Raw genomic sequence first — 23,439 nt, forward strand, 5'->3', positions numbered from 1 at the left:
TGGTAGACTGAAGAAAGGCTTCGCCTTTGGGAAAGTAAAGCAGCAGGCGAGCCTGAAGTCACCGAGCTCCAAACATGTACTGCAGGCAGAAGGTAAGAAAGATGACCGGCATTTTACCCACAAATGCACCAGGCTCTAACCTTGTGCCAAAGCGCGGACGCTGGGTTTCAGGTATTTTCATTTGCAGGCAAACTGTTCAACTCAACTGCTTCATCAGGTAAAGCGGAAAGATCAAATGCAGAGCTCTAGAATACCACTTTGCGCAGCAACGCTATTGACATTCACGGCAAGGGATTCAAAACACTTATGTACCCAGAGGGGCCCAAACAACAGCACTTCAGTTTCACAGCTGTAGGAACAAATACCCAGGTATTTAAGGACACGGAAAGGAATCATTCAGCTGCACAGAACTGTCCTCCAAACATAAGGGATATGTTGGTTTTGGTATTGGTTTGAACGCCCAAGGCAAAAGTAAGAAACAGTCCCAACTTTAACAATCATGGTTTCTCAGTGGGTTTTGATAACATTTTCAAAAACCAGGAGGCCAAAACGGATTTAAAACCAAAAGCTAAGTGATACACGGTGAAAACGGCAAAAAATACACTCCAAACCATTTTTAGTGCAAGAAACAAAAAGCACACGACACCCTGTACAAACATAGATATTGCTAGCTAGAGACAGACAGATGTAGAACAGGGCACCACGTTCAGTTGGGCAAACCTCGCACCTACGTGATCTCAAAATGATCGTACATTGTCTGTACAACTCAAAGTCATTTGGGAAATGTTCCAGCAGATTCAATACAACGCACTCCTAGGCACAAACACCAGTGTTCCCATTAGAACTGTGCGAACGATGGCATTACTCAGTTTTTACTATGCTGAATCAAATCCATTCTATTCACAACATATGCTGTCTTTTACTGGGAAATACATAAAGGTAATGTTTGGAAAATGATGGCGAGGGGCCATAGGGGCACGAGGGGCGGGTGCCTTGCACGTTCATTTCTAGTTGTTGCCGTAGGCACCGCGCTCTGCATTTCAGCAGACAGTTCAGAGGAGAGGAAGGCAGCGTACTCGGCTCCGAGCATGTTTGCTGCTACACGTGCTCTTCAGAGGCTGGAGTCCTCCCTTCTTCCTTAGTAACACATGCCTTATGTTTTGCTGTTCTCCCCAAACAAACGACTAACAGAGCTGGAGAAAGCATGCTGCCTTGTCCCCAAAAGGAAGCCTGTCCAGTCACAGATGAAAGGCCAGAGCCAGACTGGCTATGTACAAAGACATAGCTCTGCCAGAGTGGATGCTGTGTTGGATGAGAGCCAGGTTTACGAGAGGACACACGCACATCTCCCCGCACGCCATGGGGGAGTATCGCTGCCCTACACTTCCAAGGGGCAGCTCCCCTCCCTTCCCCTCCCCTCCTGTCATGTTCCCCCACCCCGCTTTCCCTTCCCTTCCCTCCCTCCCTCCCTGAGCAGGCCCACACCCCAATGCACCCTTTTTTCCCCCAGAAAGCCAGACAAGCTTTCATGTCTCACATAGCCTTACGTTATTTTTAGGCTATGCACATGCACAAGGCCAACTGAAAAAAAAGCTGCGTCTCATTATTGTGCCTCAAACCTACGGGAAGAGATGACTTACGCTCGCTGACATGCAACACCTTCATGCAGGATCTAGTATTAAGACGTCGTTACTCATCATTTTACTTGCTACACTTCAAGCAGTTTTCACCACCCAGCTGCTCAGGTTCCACAAAGTCCTCCAGAGCTGCAGTGACAGATGAGCCTGCCTGGAGGAGTGAGAAAGGAGAGCACTGAGCTCAGCGAAACACCCTCTCCCAAACACTTACGAGGAGTTTACGACAAAACCCAGCTAAATGACACTGGGAGACCCACTGTGAACCTGCAAGCAGTGTCCAGAAGGAGGCAGAATGAGGGGATTATGGTGAGCATGTCCCTCATTTCCCAGGGATTCCCAGGGCCATCAAGAGCTACCTCTCTGTGGCACCGCACGGTTCAGCTACCGATGGTGTGCAGGGACATCCATAAGGAAAGCAATACAACCCATCAGGCCAGGAGTCAGACGGGTAGGGAGGGAGGGCGAAAGGAAGAAGGATGACAGTACGTCAAGGGTGCAGAGAGGATAACGCGTGCTTGTCCACCTTAAAGCCAGCGCCTACAGAGAGACCACCGCTATGGCCTCCATACAAGGACACAGTCCATTCCACGTCCCACCCACCACCAAGCTCTCCTGTGTTCGCACTATGCATTTTTAAGGCATTTTTACGTTCTGTGTCTAACAGAAAACACCTGGCTAAGTCTGGCTGCCATCAGGGAACACCCCAGAATTCACTCTAGATTGTCAGCACACCAACATTCAGGGACGAGCACCAGCCCCGTCTGTCGCCTTTGGGCATTCACAAAATCCAAGCCTGATGGTGAAGCCGTTACTGCTTACCTGCTGCCAGCGTTAGCAGCAGAGCCCGCTGCCTCTCCAGCCCACACTTTCCCACTTTCTATGCACGAGTGACAGGCTTTCTGCCGCTACCTTAACGGCTCTCTTGCCCGTGCTCCTTTTCTGTCTTGCCTCCCACCGTATCACTCAGGGTGGGCTTCTTGTCATTCTACACTGAGCCCACCTTCTCAGCAGGAGGACTACACTGCTGTCCCCACGCTTACCTAGTGCAGAATATGGAAAAGAAATTAGAATGAGCAAATAGTAACTCCAGCCCCAGCCTACAGCTCTGAAGGTAGAGACCAGCCCACACTTCCATCCTGGATCTCCCTTCTCTAGGATGTGGCCAGGAAGCCAAATCACCATTACCTCTAAGAGAGATTGGAACTGGGGGGAAGCAGGGAGAAAGAACAGTTCCCGAGAGTCCCTCTCCCTGGCCCGCTGATTACAGCCAGAGCCCAGCCTGGAAACGGCGAACGTCCAGGGATTCCTCCCACACCAAAGGGGCCAGGACCAAAAGCTCTTGCTGCGCTTCAAGTATCCAGGCAACCCCATTCACAGCCCCACAAACGCTGGCGCTCTCTCTTTCTGGCGCCTCCGCACGAATGCATTAGCCCTAGAGCACCTTTCAGCAGCACAGGACAGAGAATGTGCATTGTCGAATAACAGCTGCTGGGGTTTTATGTAAGTCAAGACCAGAAAAATGAAACTGATAGGAACAAGAGAAAGACTCATTTAAAAATACTACATGAAGTAAGGCAGGGATCTCTCCTGAATCTGTTTGGGTGGCTAACCTCTTGGCTCCCAGACTTAGCTAGAGGCCTGTGAACTAGAAGGATTTGGGTTGTTGTAGTCACTCTCTTGTTTGGCTTTGTAATTATCTATCTGTGCGTTTCCAGTGTTCTACTACCGTATATGCTCAACATACGCCTTAAAGAAGGAAGGGTATAGTGTGACCCTGATGGTCAAAAGAAAAGGAGGGATTGCTAGGAAAATCTCATTGCTAGGAAAAACTGTTGTAGCAATTAGTCTTGAGAGTAGGAAATTGTATGACATTTCTTAAGATCCATCCAGATTACGTTGGATACTGCTCAGTCATGGTTCAGTCAGCATGACTGAAGGACCCCAGCTCATTGCAAGGAGGAGAAGGACAGCCCCCACCCTGAAGAAGCAAGGATACCCCTGGACTACCCAGATCACGCCAGCCCCTCCGACACCTCTGGGGACCCCTCCCCTTATCTGCCATCAGAGATACGGAACTGCAGTAAGACCGACCGCAGGGACGTCTGGATCAAGAAAGAAGCAGATGGATGACGCCGCCACAGAATGAGAGTCGCTTTGCAAAGCAGCAGCCTGTGTGTGCGTGTTAAGTAGCGCTTGGTCAAATCGCATTGCACCTGAATGCTTGAACCATGTGTAAGACCGCATTCGGGGTGCCCCCATTTTAATGGGACAGCTCATGCTCACAAATGCAAGAATGCCTCTTGTAATGATCTACTTTGCATCCCGGCCTCTCTCCTCAGTCGGCACAGGCCAGTTGCCAAATTTTCCCGACAGCTCCCCATCCCGGCCGCACGGAACTGGCACCGGCACCAGTTCCACCACAGTTGGGAGCAGTGGTTCCCCCCTGCCACGGCAGAGAGGGGGAGGACAAAAACGACCTAAAAGCACCCCAACCCCCCCATCCCCACCACCGGGGCTGGAATGGGGCAGCACACGCGTGTCGGCATTGCAGGGACGCCAGTGCCAGCCCCATCCCTTCCCCTTGCACAGGAAATTCACCTCCCCCCAAAAATCATGCTTGGGATGGGAAATCGTGGGGATGGGAGACCCTCGGGTTAGGAAACCATGACGGGGGCTGAGAAATCCTCATTGGCATGGGAAACCATCATGCGGTTTAAAAGCCATTGTGCGGGTGGGAACCCATCATTCAGGACAGGAAACCTCAGCAGGATGGGCAATCATTGAGAGGGAAAGCTGTTGTGGTAGGAAAAATCAACCCAGCGCAAGGCTGGCTGCAGCAGGTGCCGGCGGAATGAGCGCCATGGGGACGAGGGCTGCTTCCCCCAACAAACCCCACCCGGACCAAGCGCCATGGCAGGTACAGCAGCAGGCTCCCGCTCCTCCCGCTGCTCCTGCCCTCCAGGAAGCCCTGCAGTGAGCTCTGCCTACCAATATCTCACCCCATTGCTCCTCTGCGCTTCCCCCAACAGAGAGGTTCCCTCTCCGGCTGCCGATGGCATTGGAGGTGCGCAGCATGAGCGTCACCACCCCGGCCATGCCGCCACCGGTCACTGCCGGCATGCTGAGCTCCTCTGGCCTGGGGCTGCCGCTGTCCCGCGGGCCTGCTCGGGTGCACGCTGTCACCTCCCAGCTGGCCCAGGCCACTGTCTGGCAGGGGGTGCCGGGGCCCTTGGGGGCCCCAGGCCACGTGGTGCAGCTCCCCAGCGTGGGGCCGCTTCCCCCCGTGGTGCAGCTCCCCCCGATGGCGCGGCTCCCCCGTGTCGTGCAGCTCCCTCCTGGGGTGCAGCTCCCTGCCATGGTGCAGCTCCCCCAAGGGGTGCAGCTCCTGTGCAGGGTGCAGCTCCCCACCGTGGCCGCTCCTTGTCCCCCTGCGTACAGCTGGGGACAGCAGGTGGTGATGGGGACACCGGTGCCCCACCAGCCGATGGGCCTGGGGCCGTGGGCCGTGGGCCAGGGGGAGACCCTTTTTCCAACTAAAATGAAGAACACATCAGCCTGCTCCTGCCTACACATGCGCATTGTGCTAATGCTTGTGAGCATCGGCTCTGAAAGAGATTCAGCAAAATGGCCTAAAATAGCCTCAAATAAAATCAGATAAAATAAAATAATAAAATGATAAAATCATAAAATTAAATAACAAAATAAAATAAAAACGCATAAAGCAAGGTAAAGTAAAATAAGATTAACCAACATAAAATAAAATAATAAAAAATAAACCCAAAGAAAATTTGATAAAATCAAATACAATAACATAACATGAAAGAAACTAAACTAAAATAACATAAACCAACATAACAAGGCAGAAAATAAAATAAAGTAAAATTAAGTCAACTAAAATGAAATCCTGTTTCTACTTGTATCCCTTTTGATTTGTGTCCTCGAAAGTGTTTCTGGAGCTGTAAACCCCCTGGCATTTCAGGCAAAGAGTGGTCTCCTTGCTATGCGCCTCATCCTGAGTGCAGGGAAGAGAAGAGGAGAGAAAAGAAGGGTTGAGTTGGCAGGGACCTCCAGGGATCCTTCAGGACTCTCTAGCTGAGGTGAAGACAACTAGCAGGAGCAAGACAAAGGCTGAGAGGGCTGCCGTCACTTTCAGGAAAGGTCTTGAGGGTGAAGGCCAAAGGAGGAGAAAAGCTCTTGAGTGCAAGGAAAAAGAGGGTCAAGAAGAGAAAACAATTTGGGACTTCTTTCCCAGAAGAAGACCTCACCATAAGCAGGGTAGTAGCAAATGTCCCTTGGTGCATCGGTCAGGAGCGGCGAGGCCATCCTGCACGTGCTCTACGGCTCTGCACAGTTCACGCAGAGGGAACCCAAAGCCTTGCTTTCACCTCTGGCATCCCCACAACCAAATGAATGGCTATGGTACAAAGAGCCTTCACGACGCAGTCTGAATGTCCAGCTGTATTTAGCGGGACGCCCAGCAGCTGTGCCCGGTGCATGGCCAGCAAGGGCAGGGACAGCCCCCTGAGCCTCCTGGGCCCAGGGACTGCCTCGGGGCCAGCAGCCCAAAGGCCTTCCTGGGAAGGATGCTGGGCGGAGGGCCGGCGGGCAGGGCTGCGCGGGGGGGCCCCGTCCCCCCCGTGTCACAGTGCCACCACCCGGCAACGCAGCAGTCACCATGCCCCGGGACAGTATAAAAGGGAGCACGCTCCCGCGGCCCGCTGCCATAGCTGGCCTGGGGGCAGCCCGAAGACGAAGTGCGAGAGGAAGTCCTTGAGGAGGCGGTGGAATTACTTGGCGAGGGCTGAGGGAGGAAGGCCGGAGGAGGCTGGCTGAGGCTGCTGGAGACGAGAAGAACCACCAACACGTGGAGGTTCCCGAGGCTGGCTGGCCTTTTCAGCTGGCTAGCAGTGGCAAGAGCAAGGGAATGCCTTCTTGAAGAGCACTGCAGAGCTCGCCGTCCTCATCCCCTGCGGAGCCAGTGGCAGCAGCCATGAGGAACGGGATGCAGAGATGTTGGCGGGGGTCCCGGTGCTTTGGAGCAGCCACTGGTGCCTTGCCAGGCGCAGGAAGGATCATTGCCCCCCCGACGGATCAGGCCGCGGGCGTTTTGCCCCTCTGGGAAGGCCCTGAGCTCCCTCCTGGGGTGCAGCTCCCTCATGGTGTGCAGCTCCCCCAAGGGGTGCAGCTCCCCCCAAAGGCGCGGCTCCCCCGTGTCGTGCAGCTCCCTCCTGGGGTGCAGCTCCCTCCCATGGTGCAGCTCCCCCAAGGGGTGCAGCTCCCGTGCGGGGTGCAGCTCCCCACCGTGGCCGCTCCTTGTCCCCCTGCCTACAGCTGGGGACAGCAGGTGGTGATGGGGACACTGGTGCCCCACCACCCGATGGGCCTGGGGCCGTGGGCCGTGGGCCAGGGGGAGACCCTGGACCCCACAGGCCCCCCCGTGCTCCTCACCCTGCCCAGCAGCGCCCAGAAGCCATTGGAGGCCTCCAGCAAGGACGGGGCGGCCATCGAGGACAGTGTCCCTGCTGCCAGCCCCCGCCAGACCACCCTGCCTCTGCCAACTGGCAGAGCCACGACGAAGCCCAAAGGTGAGGTCTGGGGGGTGGCAGAGCCCATGGTCGGGTGGCCAAGCTTAGCAAAGCTGGCATCACCCTGGGGTTCGATTGCTTTTGTTTCCTTTTTCAGCCGCGGTGACCACCCCGGGGGCCCCAGGGAAGCCCGCGGATCTGCCCCAGCAGGGGCCAGACGCCTTCGCCAAGGCCTTTCCTGAGCAGGCAGAGGACACCACCGCCAGCCGTGTGCTCGCCTGGCTCGACACCACGGACAGCGAGGACACCGTCCCCAACGTCCCCAACAGCCCCAGCTTCACCGCCTTCCTCCACGAGCTCCCCGACCTCTCCGAGTACGTGGCGGAGGACGGCTGCCCCAAGGAGCGAGCGGTGGCGGCAGCGCTGGGGGACAGCGTGGGCACCGTCCCCCATGTCCTCCACTTTACTGCCTTCCTCAATGAGCTCCCCAACCTCCCCAAGTACGTGGCGGACGATGGCTACCCCAAGGAGCAAGCAGTGGCAGCGGGGCTGGGGGACAGCGAGGACACCGTCCCCGGTGTCCCCGAAGTCCCCGACTTGAGCACCTACCTCAACAAGCTCCCTCATTTCTTGGAGTACAGGGCATACGGCGGCAGCCCCAAAGAGACAGAGGCAGTGGCGGGGCTGGGGGACGGCGAGGTCACTGTCGATAATGTCCCCGACTCTACCAACTTCCTCAGCCACCTCCCTGACTTCTCCGAGTACGTGGCAGAGGGCAGCTGCCCCAGTGAACGAGTGGCGGCGGCGGGGCTGGGGGACAGCGAGGACACTGTCCCTGATGGCCTTGATTTCCCCAACAGCCTCGCCAGCACTGCTTTCCTTAATGAGCTCCACGACTTCTCGGAGTACATGGCGGACGGCGACTGCCCCCAGGACCAAGCCATGGCGGCGCGGCTAGGGGACAGCGAGGACACAATCTTGACCACCAACGTCCCCAACTTGACCACTGACGTCCTCAATGAGCTCCCTGACCTCTCCGAGTACGTGGCGGAGGGTGGCTGCCCCAATGAACGAGCCGTGGCAGGGGGGCTGGGGGATGGTGAGGACACTGTCCCCAGTGTCCCCGTCATCCCCAGCTTGACCACCTCCCTCAACAAGCTCCCCCACCTCTTGGAGTACAGGGCAGAGGGCGGCTGCAACAAGGAGCAAGTGGCAGCGGTGATGCTGGGGGACGGTGAAATCACCTTCCCTGATGTCCCCGACAGCCTTGCCAGCACCGCCTCCTTCAGCCAAGGCCCCGACTTCTGGGACAACGGGCTGGAGGGCAACTGCCCCAAGGACCGCCTGGCAGCGGCAATGCCGGGGGACGCCGACCCCTTCTGGGGGGGGCCGGCCTCCCCCTTGCAGGACCCCGAGGGGAAGCAGGGCACGGTGGCGGCAGACCTCCCCACCTGGCTGCCACTCAGCCCCTCGGAGACTTCTGAGGAGAGCTCTCCGGAGACTTCAGACGACAGTCCTGTGGAGAGTCCCCGCAAGGATCCCCTGAAGGCTCTTGCGGAGACTCCCCTGCTGAGCCCCCTGCAGATCCCGCTCCTGAGTCCCCTGGCCAGCCCCCCGGCTGTCGCGGCCAGGCCGTGCCCCGTGGCTCCCGGCAGCAGTGGGCCGTGCGGGAGGAAGCTGCGGAGCGGTGGGGGCAGGGGCAAGGCAGGGCAGACGCCCTCACCACTCTGGTATGTGGGAGCCCTCTCTGCCCACCATCACGCTGCCGGCCCTGGGCCCACCCAGCGCCACTTCCACTTCTGCTGCCTTCACACCGCGCCCCTGCCCGGCACAGGCTGCAGCCGCGGTGCCACCTCGCCGTTCCTAAAGGAACAACCGCCCCCAAACCAGCATCCCCACCCCAGCCTGGTACCCACACCCCTGCTACCACCAGCTCCGCCCTGGCCTGCTGCTGACAGCCCCACCGCCGGCAGCCCCACCGCGGGCTGCAACCAGCATCCCCAGGAACAGCATCCCCACCACGGGCTGCAACCAGCATCCCCAGGAACAGCATCCCCACCCCGGGGCTGAGAAGGCCCTGCTACGACCTGAGGGCGCACGTGCTGACCTCCATCCCACGTTTCCACCTGCTGGGGCAAGGACTGAAGGTGGTCATCTGAAAGCTACTGAAATACCCAGTAGTTCAGCTCATTGCAATTGCTTAAGACATTTTCCTCATGAAAAGAAGCAAGAAAGATCAGTCACAACTATGCAGAAAACCTGCGATTCACATACACAGTGCCCACACAGGAGCATTATCAAGGCCCTGCCTAGACACAAAAGATTAATTTAATGCACCGGGGAGGAGAGAGCAGGAACAGCGCTCTGGCACCCACGAGGAGTAACAACAATTTCTGCTCTGAACTGGGGCTTAGTCAAAGGGCAAGCACAGTACTGGTCCAGACACGAAACTGAGCGTATCGCTTAATCCCGGGCGCCACACGCACTGGACCTTCTTCCATCGCCTCCTGCCGACAAATGGTTTCCCAGGCTCTTCCATCTCATCGCAGCTGCACGCTGGCTCCGGGCTGACTGGGGGAACTTCTCAGCGCTTTAACTTTGCTTCGGGCTTGCTACGAGCACGCGGCTTCATCCCTTTGGCTTGGCCCTCAGCAGAAGCTGGGCAAGTGGCAGGTTTGCAAGTGGCTTGATGGAACGGAGCTTGGACACCTACCAGGCATTAAAAACCAACCAAAGAAAAAGCCAGAGAAACTGCGTTAGAGAGCAGCAGAAAGAAACAACGGGGCTCAGCACTGTTTCACACACGGCGTTTGGAATTTGGGAGACTGGGGCTCCCAACAGACTCGCCTCTTGCAATGGAAACATCCTGTAGCTTTTGAGCCTGACAGAAATATGACAGACTGCCCCCATCCCTACACTGCAGTTGCCCCAAGCATTTGCTTGTCCATGTCCAGCTCTCTTCCATGCTGACAAGGGATGTTTAATCTGCAAAAGAAGCAGTCCTACAAACCGTCAGCCAAATGCCTCTTCTCTCTCAGATGTGAAAACTGCAGTGAAAGACAACACAGGTACCAGGACAAGGCTTCTGCTCTGGCTTACGTTTTAAAAAGCAAGGTCTTCCCAACCTCTCTTTTCCAGCTGCCGCCAACACCTGCAGAAAGGGTCTGGTTTTGATCAGCTGCATGATGAGTGCTAACTACCAAATCCCAGTACAGGACGTTACACCGCAGGCTGCAGATTTCCAGCCCAACCCCAAGGACTGAATAACCTCCCTCCTGCCATTGGGCTGACGGCAGTATTGCACATCCCCTGGCTTCTCCAGCTTCTCCTTCTGCAGACCTCTCAGCTGTTAACACGCCAAACTTCCCAGCCCCCTGCGTTTTGAGAAGGCTTGTTTAGGCTTGGACTAGAGTAGCAGTTAACACCTGCACTGCTGAACCCTCGTAGACCTGAGCGTGCTCCTCACAGCTCCGTACCGCTCTGCCCTGGGGGAAGTGAGGCTCAGGGGGAGCCGTGCTGCACAGATATGTGCTGGAAGGCAGCGCAATGAGAATACGGATACGAGACTGATGGGGGAAAGGTCGAGTATCGACCCTGGGAAGCGTGATGCCAGTTCAGTGTCTGCAGCAGGCTCCGGGCAGCCACAGACCTGAGCAGCGACTCTCTTTGGAGACCATGACGCAACGGGTACCCTCACTCCCACAACCCGCTCTAGATGACATCCCACTTCTCGCAGCCTTGCCCTCCCTTTCCCCTCCAGCTTCCCAGACTGTGGCAGTCGTCCTCTGAGGGTAAGACAAGAGAAAGTGCCCCTTGTTGAACCGCCACCATTGCCTCCACTGGAACCAGCCTGGCTCTGCATGCAAGGACATACGGCAGTGGCAGCAGGTCACTCCCGTTCTGCTCCCTGCATCCCCCCTGATGACCTGAAGGAAGTCTGCTCCCGGCATCTTCCCTGTGCCCACCCCAGCCTCCCTCAACAAGTCGACTCTCAGCCGCTTCTGCTTGCGCAGGAGCTTAGGCAGCGTGACAAGATCCTGGGGTGCACAAGGAAGGGGGTCCTGCCCTTACCCCAGGGCCGTCAGCTCTCTGGTGGTGAGCGCTGGAAAAGCTGGGAAAACACCCTGAGAGCACCCTTACCCAGTCGCCGTGCCAGGAGGTGTGACACCATCGGGGGAAAGCAGCGCAGCTCTACGGATCTGTTCTCATCTCTCCAGCCTTCCTTTTCTCCTGACGGTTTCCGTCAGCAGGGTTTGCTCCTGAGTTCTTGCAGATGCCAACAGAAACCCTGCCGTTATGGCTGAGGAACTAACTCACCCAGGAGCTATTTGTCCAGAAAGGGCTACGGTTACTTGTCCGACAGAAGCCACGCCCAAACAGAGTTTCTGAGGCACCTCCTGAGCACAGGTGTGCAAACAAGGGATTGCTAAGACTCAGAGTAACTCGCATCATTTAAGAACCCACAAGAGGCAACTGAATGTGAAAAGGAGCACAAAGAAAGGGCTCTTTTCAGAATCGCTATCTCTTTCTTTTTCATGCCCGTATTTTCCTCACCACGGGGAGCAAACACAGACTCTGCAGCCCCTGCAGGCACAGACGGTTCTGTGGGACAGAGGGGAGAAGAAAGTAGAGAGACCTGAAGAGGGAATTTTCAAACCTGGGAAGAACCAAGTCGAAACACCTGCAAAGTGTACTTACAGAAATTTAAACCCGATGCAGCCGACTCGTAGAAGTGAGGATTACAGAGAACTAGAGGGGAGCACTGCAATCCAAGGGGGAAGCAACACAGGCAGCTCTAACCGCACATTTTCCCCTGATTGCCTTACACACAACAGGCCTGGGATCCCCACTGCTCACCTCACCCTGGAATAGTCCCATTCCTCCTCTGAAAGCTGCTGTGTGCCTGGCTGAGGACAGGCACAGGCCACACAGAGAGCAACCAGAGCTAAACGCTGCGCTTTCCTGGGTGAAGTTTCCTCAGAAAAAATACATTGACAAAAACAAATAACCTGCTACTGCAAGCACCAGGAAAAAAAAAGTCCCTGACAGGTTACCGGACCTTCCCAGCTGTGGTAAAACCATCCGCCCTCGGTACCCCCGTTTCCCAGAAGCCCGCAGCACAGCTTGGGTGGGGGGACAGGCAGGTATCCCACCTTGGGGCCCAGAGAGGGGCACAAGTGTTACACGTGGGATTCAGAAAAGGAGTTAATTACCAAGGCCTGCTTCAAAACGTTCATCATCAAGGCCTGCTTAGAAGAAGCTGGTCACCAACAACTGACAGCTACCAAGGACAGAGTAGAGCTAGGAAGGAAGTGAATCAGCATGCCCGCAGAAAGCAAGGACAGAGGAGAGGCCTGTAAGGTAAGAAGGAATCTCTGAATCAAAGAGTGAGCTCAGCACAAAGATCATGGGCAGTCTGAACAGAAACCAAGAAAGTCCCTGAACACTGGCGAGTGTCAGCTGTCTTCTTAACAAAAGGAAACAGCCAAATCAGCATGCTGAGGTGGAAAAAAACAACGAGGTCAACAAGCGGACAGCTGGAACTTGAGGAGAACGACCACCAAGGGCCCCCGAAAGAAGCCCCAGAATCAAACAGCGCATGCTCCAGTGGGAGGGGAAATATGGTAATGATTTCTGGGAAATAACTGGAATATCAATGACTTTCCTCGGAAAATTAAGGAGTATGTGCGTTTTAAGTTTGATAAACACTTGGCTGGCGTGACCTACGGCATGCCCGCTGGGCGGAGATATCCCCCGTTCATCCAGCGCTGCAATAAAGAAGGCCTGCTTTCTGAATGCCAATTTGGCGTTAGAAAGGTTTTGGGCCGGTTGGCGGTAGCACAAGCATCTGCCAAGGGAGCTGCCTCCAACCAGGAGCGCTCCCCACCGGCTGCTCTGCCAACAACGCCCCGGCGCGTGCTCCCACCAGGAGGCAGAAACAGCTCCGTGTCTGGAAATCCCCATTTCTCAAAGGCTGTCGGCAGAGGCGGGGCTGTCCATCAGCACCAGACCCACAGGAGGGGACAGCAAAGGCCCCTGGCCTGTCCCCACCACAGCATGCCTGCCCCAAAGCCCGGAGCCGCCTGCAGAGAGGAGGCCACTCTGCCTTCCCCTGCCCTGCGGACATCCAACACCCACCTCCAGCTGGCAGGGCTGGGGCTGGCGACCCTGGGGGCAGCAGCAGGAACCGCTCCCACCCTGCTGCTGGGGCTGGCCCTGGGGCTGAGCCCTCGGGCCCAGGGCTGGGGACTGGGCCGTGGCGGGGCCCGTGGGCGGTGAGGCCTCCAGGCCCCTGCCCCAGGCCCATCCCCACTGGCACATACCTGCTCCTGCAGCTCCCCTGGCCCTGTGGCCTGGCCCTGGCCCTGGCCCTGGCCTGGCCCTGCTCCCCCCGGGCCCCGGCTGCCCCCGGCCCGGCTCCCGCCCCTTTCTCCTCAGGCCCCTGGGCCTCGGCCCCCTCCGGCCCCGCCCCACCCGGCTCTGACTGACAGCCCGCCTCCGGCTCCGCCGATTGGCTCCGCCGTGGCCAATGGCGCGGCTGGGGGGGCTGGGCCTGCGCAGGGCGGGAGGGGAGGGAAGGGCGAGGGGCAGGGCCGGGGGCAGGGCCGGGGGGGAGCTGCCCGGGCTTTGCTGGGCACCGGCACGGCTTTCCCAAAGGGTGGCTCTGGCTGTGCTCCAGCCACCGCCCTGGGCAGGAGGAGCTGCGTGCCGGGAGCCGCTGGCAGCGGCCAGGCTGAGCCCGGCACCCAGGGCCTCCCTCAGGCCTCGCTGCCCCCGGGCGCTGAGGAGGAGAGACGCCCTGTGCTGGCGCGGCCCAGGGCGTCCTCCCGCGGCCAGAAGGGGGGACAGAGCCCTGTCCCTCTCCCCACGGGGGCTGACCGCTGTCCTTGGCTTCTGTCCCCGGGGGTCCCCGGTGCTGGCGGGCCCCGCGGGGCCTCGGGGCCAAGCAAATGCCGGGGCACCAGGGGCTGCTGGGGCCCAGGGCGGCTTTGGGCCTCTCCGAAGCCGAGGCACGGCCGCCCCTTTGCTTCTGCAGGTGCAGTTGTTTGCTACCCCCTGGGAGTCTGGGAGGCCTTCGGGGAAACGAGGAGGTCCCAGCACGCACGCAGGGAGGAGGACAGTGAAAAGGAGCCCTGTCAGGGTTTTTCTGCTGTTTCCCATCTGAACGCAGACACCTGCGGGCATCAAAGAGCCAGGGGGGTTGCGCTGGTCTTTGCGATAACTGCGCTCCTTTCTTTTTCAGTTGTGTGCCCACCCTTTTCCTTTTCTCCACCTTTTCTTTCTTCCCCTTTCCCCCCCAGCTGCACTCTCTGTTAAAGGTAATGAGGATTTGGCTTTCTGGACACATCCTCAAGTAAGTAGATATGGGAAATATAGGCTGGTCTGTGTGTCCAGAGCTGTAGGCTACAGACTAGATAGATACGGGCTACGGGTAGAATTACTATTTGCTCATTCTAATTTCTTTTCCATATTCTGCACTAGGTAAGCGTGGGGACAGCAGTGTAGTCCTCCTCCTGAGAAGGTGGGCTCAGTGTAGAATGACAAGAAGCCCACCCAGAGTGATACGGTGGGAGGCAAGACGGCAAAGGAGCACGGGTAAGAGAGCCGTTAAGGTAGTGGCTTAAAGCCATTCACTCCTGGGCAGAAAGTGGGAAAGTGTGGGCTGGAGAGCCAGAGGGCTCTGCTGCTAATGCTGTCAACAGGAAAGCAGCAGGTCCTCTTCAGAGGAGGTGACGCGCATTTGAGCCTTTCCAAAGGGCTCATTTGAGCCTTTTCAAAGGGTAATGGCTGTGAACTGGGGCGCTGTGACAGTGATGGTAAGGTCGTCAGCCTGCAGCTCTGCGGCAGTTAAAACTCCCACTGAAACAGTTTTGTCCTGGGTTCAGCTGGGATAGAGTTAGTTTTCTTCTTAGTAGCTGGTAGAGTGCTGTGTTTTGGATTTAGGAGGAGAATAATGTTGATAACACACTGATGTTTTGGTTGTTGCTGAGCAGAGTTTACACCAGTCAAGGTCTTTTCAGCTTCCCACGCTCTGCCCGGTGCACAAGAAGCTGGGAGGGGGCACAGCCAGGACAGCTGACCCAGACTGGCCAAAGGGCTATGCCATACCATATGACATCATGCCCAGTATATAAAGATGAGGGAAGAAGAGGGAAGGGGGGGACGTTCAGAGTGATGGCGTTTGTCTTCCCAAGTAACCGTTGCGTATGATGGAGCCCTGCTTTCCTGGGGATGGCAGAACACCTGCCTGCCCATGGGAAGCAGTGAATGAATTCCTTGCTTTGCTTGTGTGTGTGGCTTTTGCTTTACCTATCAAACTGTCTTTATCTCAACCCATGAGTTTTCTCACTTTTACTCTTCCCATTCTCTCCACCGGGGGGGGGGGGGGGGGGGGGGGGAGTGAGCGAGCGGCTGTGTGGGGCTTAGTTGCTGGCTGGGGTTAAACCACGACAAAGGGCAACGAAGCTGGGGAAGGGTCTGGAGCACATGTCTTACAAGGAGCGGCTGAGGGAGCTGGGGTTATTTAGCCTGGAGAAGAGGAGGCTGAGGGGAGACCTTATTGCTCTCTACAACTACCTGAAAGGAGGTTGCAGCCAGGTGGGGGTCAGACTCTTCTCCCAGGAAACAAGTGATAGGACAAGAGGAATTGGGCTCAAGTTGTGCCAGGGGAGATTTAGGTTAGATATTAGGAAAAATTTCTTCACGGAGAGTGGTTAGGCATTGGAACAGGCTGCCCAGGGAAGTGGTGCAATCACAGTCCCTGAAAGTATTCAAAACCATGTGGATGTGGTGCTTAGGGACATGGTTTAGAGGTGGACCAGGATGTTAGGTTAACAGTTGGACTTGGTGACCTCAGAGGTCGTTTCCAACATTAATGATTCTGTGATTCTATAACATCCCTCTCCCCAGGCATGGTTCCCTCCTGGGGTTTCATTGTCCCTGCGGCACACGGTGGTGCCTGCACAGCTCTGGGTACCCCGGACAGCGCTGGCCTGGGCGCCCCGCAGTGCTCTGGCTCTGAGAGCCGCCAGAAGCTTCCCCCTGCAGCTCTGCTCCCCTGGGTGCCCACCACTCCTCCTCCTCCTCCTCCTCCTCCTCCTCCTCCTCCTCCTCCTCCTCCTCCTCCTCCACTTCCCTACTCCCACACCTCCTCTCCCCCTGGGGAAAATCCCCTCCTCAGCAGGGATGTGCAGCCGCAGCAGGGCACACTGCCAGGGACCAGGAGGTGCAAGGGCCACAAAGAGGAGGGCTGCAGCCGAGCAGGCGCAGCAAAGCCTTGCGAGAGGGCTGCCCTTGGAGCAGGACTGAAGCTCCAGCCCTCTTGCCTGCAGCGGCCTTTCCCCACCCCACCAAAGCTCACCCACTGCCGAGAGCAGATTTCACAGCCACCAAGGAAAGACCCACAGTGTCAGACCCAGTTGTTTGCGGACGGGGCTTTACTGAAGAGAAGGAAGCGTTGGTGTTAACAGCCTGGCTGGCCAGCACTGGCCCTCGGCATGCTGGAGGAGGCTCTTGCTGGACATCTCTCTCAGGAGCCTCTGTGCCCGAGAGGCTCTCCTGGCACTCGCCGATGTGGACTAGATCTGCTCCCCGATGCTGAGGAGTTGAATACAAAGCTCTGTAGCCTTGTATGCACAGAGAGGTGCAGAGCACCACTGCAAGTCTAGTCAGGGCACATGGGGTGGGATCTGCTTCTGTCTGGAGAGAGCAGGCTCAAGGTCCCTGCAATGCAATCCCAGCCTGCCGCTCTCCATGCCACAAGGGCCGTCAGGAAAAGACCCTCTTTGCCCAGGGGCTGCGGGGAGTCGAAGGACAGAAGGGCACTGCTGGGCAGTGGCAAACACCGCGCATGTTTGGAGATCCTTACCTGAGGGACTCCTCACCACCACGGCAATGGGCTCTTCTCTCTGTCTTCTCGAGGAGGCGGGTGGCTGCTCCTCACAAAGCCCACTGGGTCTTTGGGGAAAGGCTCCTACCGCAGCAAGGACAAAGTCTCACATCTCGACCGAGACCCTCCTGCCTCTCCCCTCTCCCAGTCGCTCCACCCCCATAGTCCCATTCAACCCCACAGCCCCCTCAGTGCCGGCTGTGCTTGGGGCTGCAGAGAGCCACCTGGCATCGGGGACTGACCCCTGCCATTCCCAGGGCATGAGAAAGGAGGGGATGCTGTCTGTGCCCAGCCCCATGGTGCTGGGACTTGCTTCCCTCACCCACAGCTGGGCCACCAGCCCCCAGCTGGCCCAGGTCTGGCCTCAAGCTGGCTCACACTCACCTTTTCAGAGGTGAGGGCTCCAAAAGGCGAAGACTCAGCTTGTCCTCTGGGCTCTCCTCATCCTCCACGGAAGGCTCTTTTCTGCCCTCTCCCCACCACTCTGGAGTGCTGCAAATGCAGGAGCCCTGCACAGAGAGAGAGGGGTGAGCACAGGAGGTGGCGCTGGGCAGCAGGGAAGGCGCCTCCAGCTGGTACGGCCCCACACAGGACAGTCAGCCCCCATGCTCCTAGGGCTTAGGGACCTTCCCACCTTGGCTCCCCGGCAGGAGAGGAATGCCCTTTTCCTAAGTGTTTTTCACTGCCTGCAGTACCTGGGCCTGCCATTGCTCTCGCTCTTCTTTCCAGGCCTTCGGGGCTGCCACTTTTGCCCTCGCCTTCTGCTGGCACTTCTTGCGCAAGGAGTCCCACAGCTTGCCTCCTTCCTCCTCCGTGCACACGCGGGGCTGTGCCTGCAGGGCCATGGCAATGCAGCAGCAGGCAATGTTAGTCTCCCCGGTGGAGGGCTGGGGGGATTTTAGCTCTCCCCCTCCCTCCTGCCCCTTCTTTTCAGCCTCTCCATGAACCCTGCTTTGCTCGCAGTTCTCACAGGCCCCACTGCAGAGCCCTTCTGCAATGAGCCCTGAGCCAAGCGACCATGGGGCTGAAAGCAACCCAGCTGCTTGCTATCCCAGACAAGCCTGGCACTGCCGTCGTCATTGCAAACACCACCACATCAAGTCTGTGGGTGTTTCTGGAGATGACACAAGTGAAGGCTGCCTCTCGAGAAAGCCTCGGGAGAAGTGCTTCAGCCTTCAGCTAAGCACACGCTAAGGGGTCTTGTAAGACGTCACACGCGTATAACTATGCTTTTCTACAGGTGGATACGACACAGTCCCTCCAGGAGCCCATGCCACGTACCGGTCCTGCCCTCCTCTTCCCTGGCCTAGCAGGGGGTGCGCGTTGAGGTCCAGCTTCCTGCAGTTGGTGGCTGCTGCCTGCCTCTTTCCCCGACCGATGCCACTGCAGCACTGCCAGCTCACTGCAGACACACAGCAGGAGGAGGTGGTGTGAGCACAGGGAGACCGCTCTGCAGCTGGGGCTCCCAAGCTGGGTGCCTGCCGCGGCCGCAGAAGGTGGCTCTGCCGAGAGGCCGGTGCCAGGAAAGCGCCTCTCTCCCCCAGTGCTGTGGGGAGCGGGAGGAAGGGCACTGCGGGAGACGAAGCACTGCCCGTGTCCAGAGAGATTTACCACTGGAGCTTGTCCTGCAGATCCAGCTGGTCGTCCCTCTGCCCCCTGCGCTTGCGGGCAACCTGCCCCAGGATGCACGTCACCACCTCCCGCAGGGCCTGGTGTGTCCGTGGGGAAAGGCTCCTGCACCAGCAAGGACAAAGTCTCTCTGACCCTGCAGCTGTGACCCTCCTGCCTCTTCCCACCCCCAGCCCCACACATACGTGGCCCCATTTGGCCCCACAGCCCCTTCGGGGCAGGATGAGTTTCAAGCACCTGCTTTGGTCCCTGCCATTGCTTTCTAACCCAGCTCATGCCCACGGCTGGAGAAATCCCCGGGCGCTCTATGCAGCCCCAGGGCTCAGGGCTTGGCTTCCTTGACCCACCACCGGTGCCACACCACCACCCCACTGCCCCAGGCCTTGGCTGGAGCTGGCGCACTCTTACCGCTTAGGGGGGACGGTGTTGTCCTCGGGGACTGTGGGTGGCTCTTCTTCGGCCTCTTCCCACTCCTCCATCATCGTCTCCAGGGTGTCGGGGCTGGACTCCCCTATGTCTGTGCTAGTCGGGAGGCTGATTGATGACTGCTCGGAGGAACCGGATTCCTGCACAGGAAGAGACTCTCGTACAACAGCCCTGCCCCCAGACGGTGCTGCTTTCCAGCATGCACACCCCCAGACCACTTCTGGCAGGGACCCTAGCAGGACGGGCAAAGCCAGGAGAAGGACCTCAGAAAGCCCTTGCGATGACGCCTGAGTGTCACCAGGGTTTCACGGCAAATCCCCGTCCTCCCTCTTGCTCAGGAGAGGCAGCAGTCACCCGCCCAGCTCTGCTGCACCAACGCTGCTATGAGGGCTTGGGTGCTAGAGGCACCTTGCAATCTCAGCCCCCCTGGAGGAGAAACTGCTCTTTTTCTGCAGGAATTCAGAGTACCTGGCTCCTCTGCGACTCCTTTTCCCTCTTAGCCTTCCCTGTGGGTGCCGCCCTTTCCCTCTTAGCCTTCCCTTTGGTCGCTGTCGATATTTGCCGCTTCCTTTTTTTCTCTTCTGCCAGCTTCTTTTTCTCTTTCTCCAAGTATTTCGGGAGGTGTTCTGGAAGCTTCTCCTTCCTCTTTGAGCATTTATTCTGGAGGGCGACCAAAAGGCAACAGCAGGCAGCATTAGTCTGCCTTGCAGAGGGCTGACCTGTTTTCATTCCTACCCTCCCTTCCGCCCCTTCTCCTCTGCCTTTCTCTCCATGCTGCTTTGCTCCCAGGTTCCTGCAGGCTCCAACAAAGAGCACGTCTCTAATGACCAGGGAGCTAAGCGACCGCCAGGCTTAAAACCACCTGGCAGCTGGCTATCCCCGACAAGCCTTGCAGTCAGTTGCCGACAGAAACATCCACAAGTAAGGTCTTTGGGTGTGTTTCATGAGGCCAATGGAAGTGAAAAGGCTATTCTCAAAGGGCAGAGTAACCCGCCTCTCTTCAAGGAAGCACCAAAGCAACTAGGCATTGGCCCCGTGAACACACAGGGACGAATCTTGTGAGAATCGGCGTGCACGGAGCAACGCTTCTCTACAGTCCGCTACGACACGCTCACTGCAGCAGCCCGTGTCAGGTACCTTTTCACTCCTCTCAATAGTTCTGGCAACGAAGTCTACTTCGACCAGAGGAATTAGTTTCTCTTTCTCCTCCTTTGCCTTCAAGGAGCTCCCCTGGATGGCCGGTAGCTGCCTGCAAAGACACAACAGGGTGCATTGGCAGGAGGGCAGGAGGAGCTGGTTCTGCATCTTGTGCTTCCAAGTGGCGCCCCTGCTTCTGCAGCAGAATGCGCTCTGCTTGCCTCCTTCTGATCAAGTGCCCAGAGACAGAGAAGACCCCAAGCTGTCAGACTTGGATGTGCCCAACAGCCCCACTAAAACTCAGCGTGCCCCAGTCTAGGCCCTCTCTTGCTGCAGCAACGAGAGGAACAGGGTCCTATGCCCGGAGATACCGCTACGCCCTCCGGGACAGTGCACTGAAGTCTGCTCAGTGGTCTGAAATACAGAGTGCTCACGGGCTCTACGAGCAGGTTGGGTGCTGGGGACGTAGTGTCAAAAGGAGGAGGACACGACCCCATGCGAAAAGCAGGCCTGCCACTGAGCTCTCTTTGGCCCTTCTCTTTTGCAGGCCATAAGGCAGGCTTTAGCATAGAAGAGGCTTCGGGTTAATCAGAGGAATCCTTTGCAGTAACTAACTGCAGAACTCTGTCCTCAGCAAACAGAAAGGTCGGGGTTGTTTCAATCTGAAGGGAAAGCCAAAAAGACCTTCCGCTCCTGGAATGAGCATTTCCAGTTACTCACTCAGCGCATCTGCACAGCAGGAGCAAAGAAAGAAATGACGCTGCCAGCAGAGTCTCCCAAGAAGCTATGGGACGCTTGCCGTCCACCAAGAAACCATTGGTTAGTGGGCCGTGGATAACCACACTTTGAGTTCGTCTAGCCTCTGTGTCCAGGAGAAACATCTCGCTCCCACAGAGACGAGAGCACGCGGTCATCTTTGCATCATTGCACATTTATGCACGTGTCTCACCTAGCACGAGGCTCACTCCCCTCAGCTTTCTCACCCTCCTCTGGCTTTACAGTCATGGCAGGTAACCGCTTTGGAGAAAGCCTTGCCCGGCGCAGGAGACGCTTCTCGGCAAGATCCTCTAGAAAGAGGAAATGAGATGATTCCTTAGAACAGCATCTCGGTGTTGTTCTGGCAACTGCGTGCCTATTGTGTCCCAGTTCCAACATGAGTGACGGGCAGGTCTGCTCAAGCCTGTGCTAACCCTGATCAAAGTGGTCCTTTTCATCCCTTTGGATGAAAGCCATGTTTCCTGGGAGGTCTTAGGCCTCTTCCAACACTGGTCTTTTGTCCAGCTCCTCATGCCTACAGTGCACCATTATTCCCTGGGGAAAACTGTTTTCACGGCTTTCTCTCATTTGTGTGCTGAAATGGGAGATGCTGGTGGTCTCCAAGAGTCATTCTGGGGAGGGCAATCATTTAGCACAAGAGCAGCCAGCTTTTGGGTTTCTGCATTGGTCCCAGGCACACAGATTTGCTGCTGGGGAAGGTTCACACCAAAGGCATTGCTTCGGAAACATCTGAGAATACGATGGAAAGCAGAAGCAGCAGCGTTAGAGCTTTGCACTGTTTGGAGCACGGGCTGAGGAGTGGAGGCCACTGGGAAGGTGTCCTTCAGCAGTCCCAGCGGCCGTTTGTGGTGCAGGGCTGTCCTGAGACCTTGTTCCACAATGGCTCACTGCAGCTTTACCATAATGGGTACAGCGAGTCACAGGAGGTGCCTCTCCCTCTTCCAGGCATCCTGGGGTAACCTCAGCTCTAATCCCCTCCAGACACGGAGCAAGGAAAACCTACAGCCCCTGCCAGCAACCCGCTGGTCCCTTACCTTTCTTTCGAGTGCCGTCGCCTTTTCCCCAGCCCCGCTCTGGGGCAGCCTTCCTATGTCCTGTCAGGTCTGCCTTCACTGTTGCCATTTTAGGCACGGTCTCAAGCTTGTACCTGGAAAGAGGAAGAAGGCACCAGGCTGAAGAAAGGACACCGCATTGTTTCCCAAGGCAGCCCATCCCGGAGGACCGGAGTAGGAACTCCAGTGCCTGGAGGGGCAGGCCAGGCCCCATCAGCCTGTGCCAGTGGCCTTCTGTCCCTCCCGTCAGAATGGTCGTCCTCCCACAAAACGCCCTTGCTGCTTCTGGGGAAAATGAGTCCTCTCTCACTCATAGTGCCCGTGGAGAGCAGACTAATCTCTAGTGCTCTGATGATCCAGCACCCTTTGGAATTCTGAGCTTGTTCTCTAAGTTTCTTGCTGCGCCTCGCAGATTAATGCCTTTGCAGCTCTAAGGAGTCCCCTCCCTCCCCTCAGTCGTCCATGGCACTGCACAGCAATGTTGGCACGAGACAGAGCTCTGCAGAACCCCGCCAGATGCAAGCTCCTGCTTGGACAAGAAACCACCCCGCTACCCCTTGGCCCCAAGCAGAAGGCAGTCTCACACATAGGAAAGAAAACGAGCAGGAGAAACCTGGTGGAAAAAGTTGCCTAACTGCCTCTCTAGGTCCACAGTAGGACAGACGCATAAAGCAGTGTCGCTCTCCCATGTTCCTCCAAAGGAAGTCAAACCAAACAGGAGCAAGCAGGGAGTTCCCTGCCAACAAGGCCTCCGAAACACTCAGTCCTCAGTGCCATCCCGAGTACGGTTCTCAGCGCCTGGCAAGGGAGCCCTCCCAAGCGTGGGCTGAGAAGCTGCTCGCTTGCTCAGCCAAGGGCTGCAGGAGCAAACGTACCCTGGTAGGACGATAACACATCCAGAAGAGGTCTGGGCAGCAGCAGTGTCATGGCATGAGATGACCAAGTCCCTCATCTCTGGCATCTGCAACGAGGACAGAGACAGATGACGGGAGATGGGGACGCTGGGAAGGGCTGGCTGCTCAGTCCACCTTAGACCAACGCAAGCAAAGAGCCAGAGCTGCCAAAGGGCTCTGGCCTCAGCAAGCCTTGCTCTGCCTGTGCCTCTGCTCCCTGCCCCGAGAGCGGGGCAAGCAGCGCTCCCCACCATCAGCGCTGGCCTTCGGTCACAAAGCGAGGCCCCTCTGCGGGTACCTCTTGCAAAGCCAGACTGTTGCACACAAGGGAAGTGCTCTACAGAGAGCCTGCTGCACTGTAGGCCACGAGGAGCCCAGGTGGCTGAACGAGGCATGGCAGACCAGCAGAAAGCAGCCCCCCAGCCCCAGAACGCATGGCAGAAGAACCAGGAGTGGCGCTGCAAAAATGAAAAT

The 23,439-nt window shown here is 57.2% G+C and overlaps 1 pseudogene; it reads left to right on the forward strand.

Annotated features, from left to right (window-relative positions):
• Window positions 1-74: 74 nt before the first annotated feature.
• Window positions 75-9,117, forward strand: LOC148056275 (uncharacterized; annotated as a pseudogene).
• The last annotated feature ends 14,322 nt before the right edge of the window (window positions 9,118-23,439 follow it).

Source organism: Nipponia nippon, unplaced genomic scaffold (genome assembly GCF_047370975.1).
Source record: "Nipponia nippon isolate SJK-2023a ecotype South Korea unplaced genomic scaffold, ASM4737097v1 scaffold_15, whole genome shotgun sequence".
Lineage (NCBI taxonomy): Eukaryota > Metazoa > Chordata > Aves > Pelecaniformes > Threskiornithidae > Nipponia > Nipponia nippon.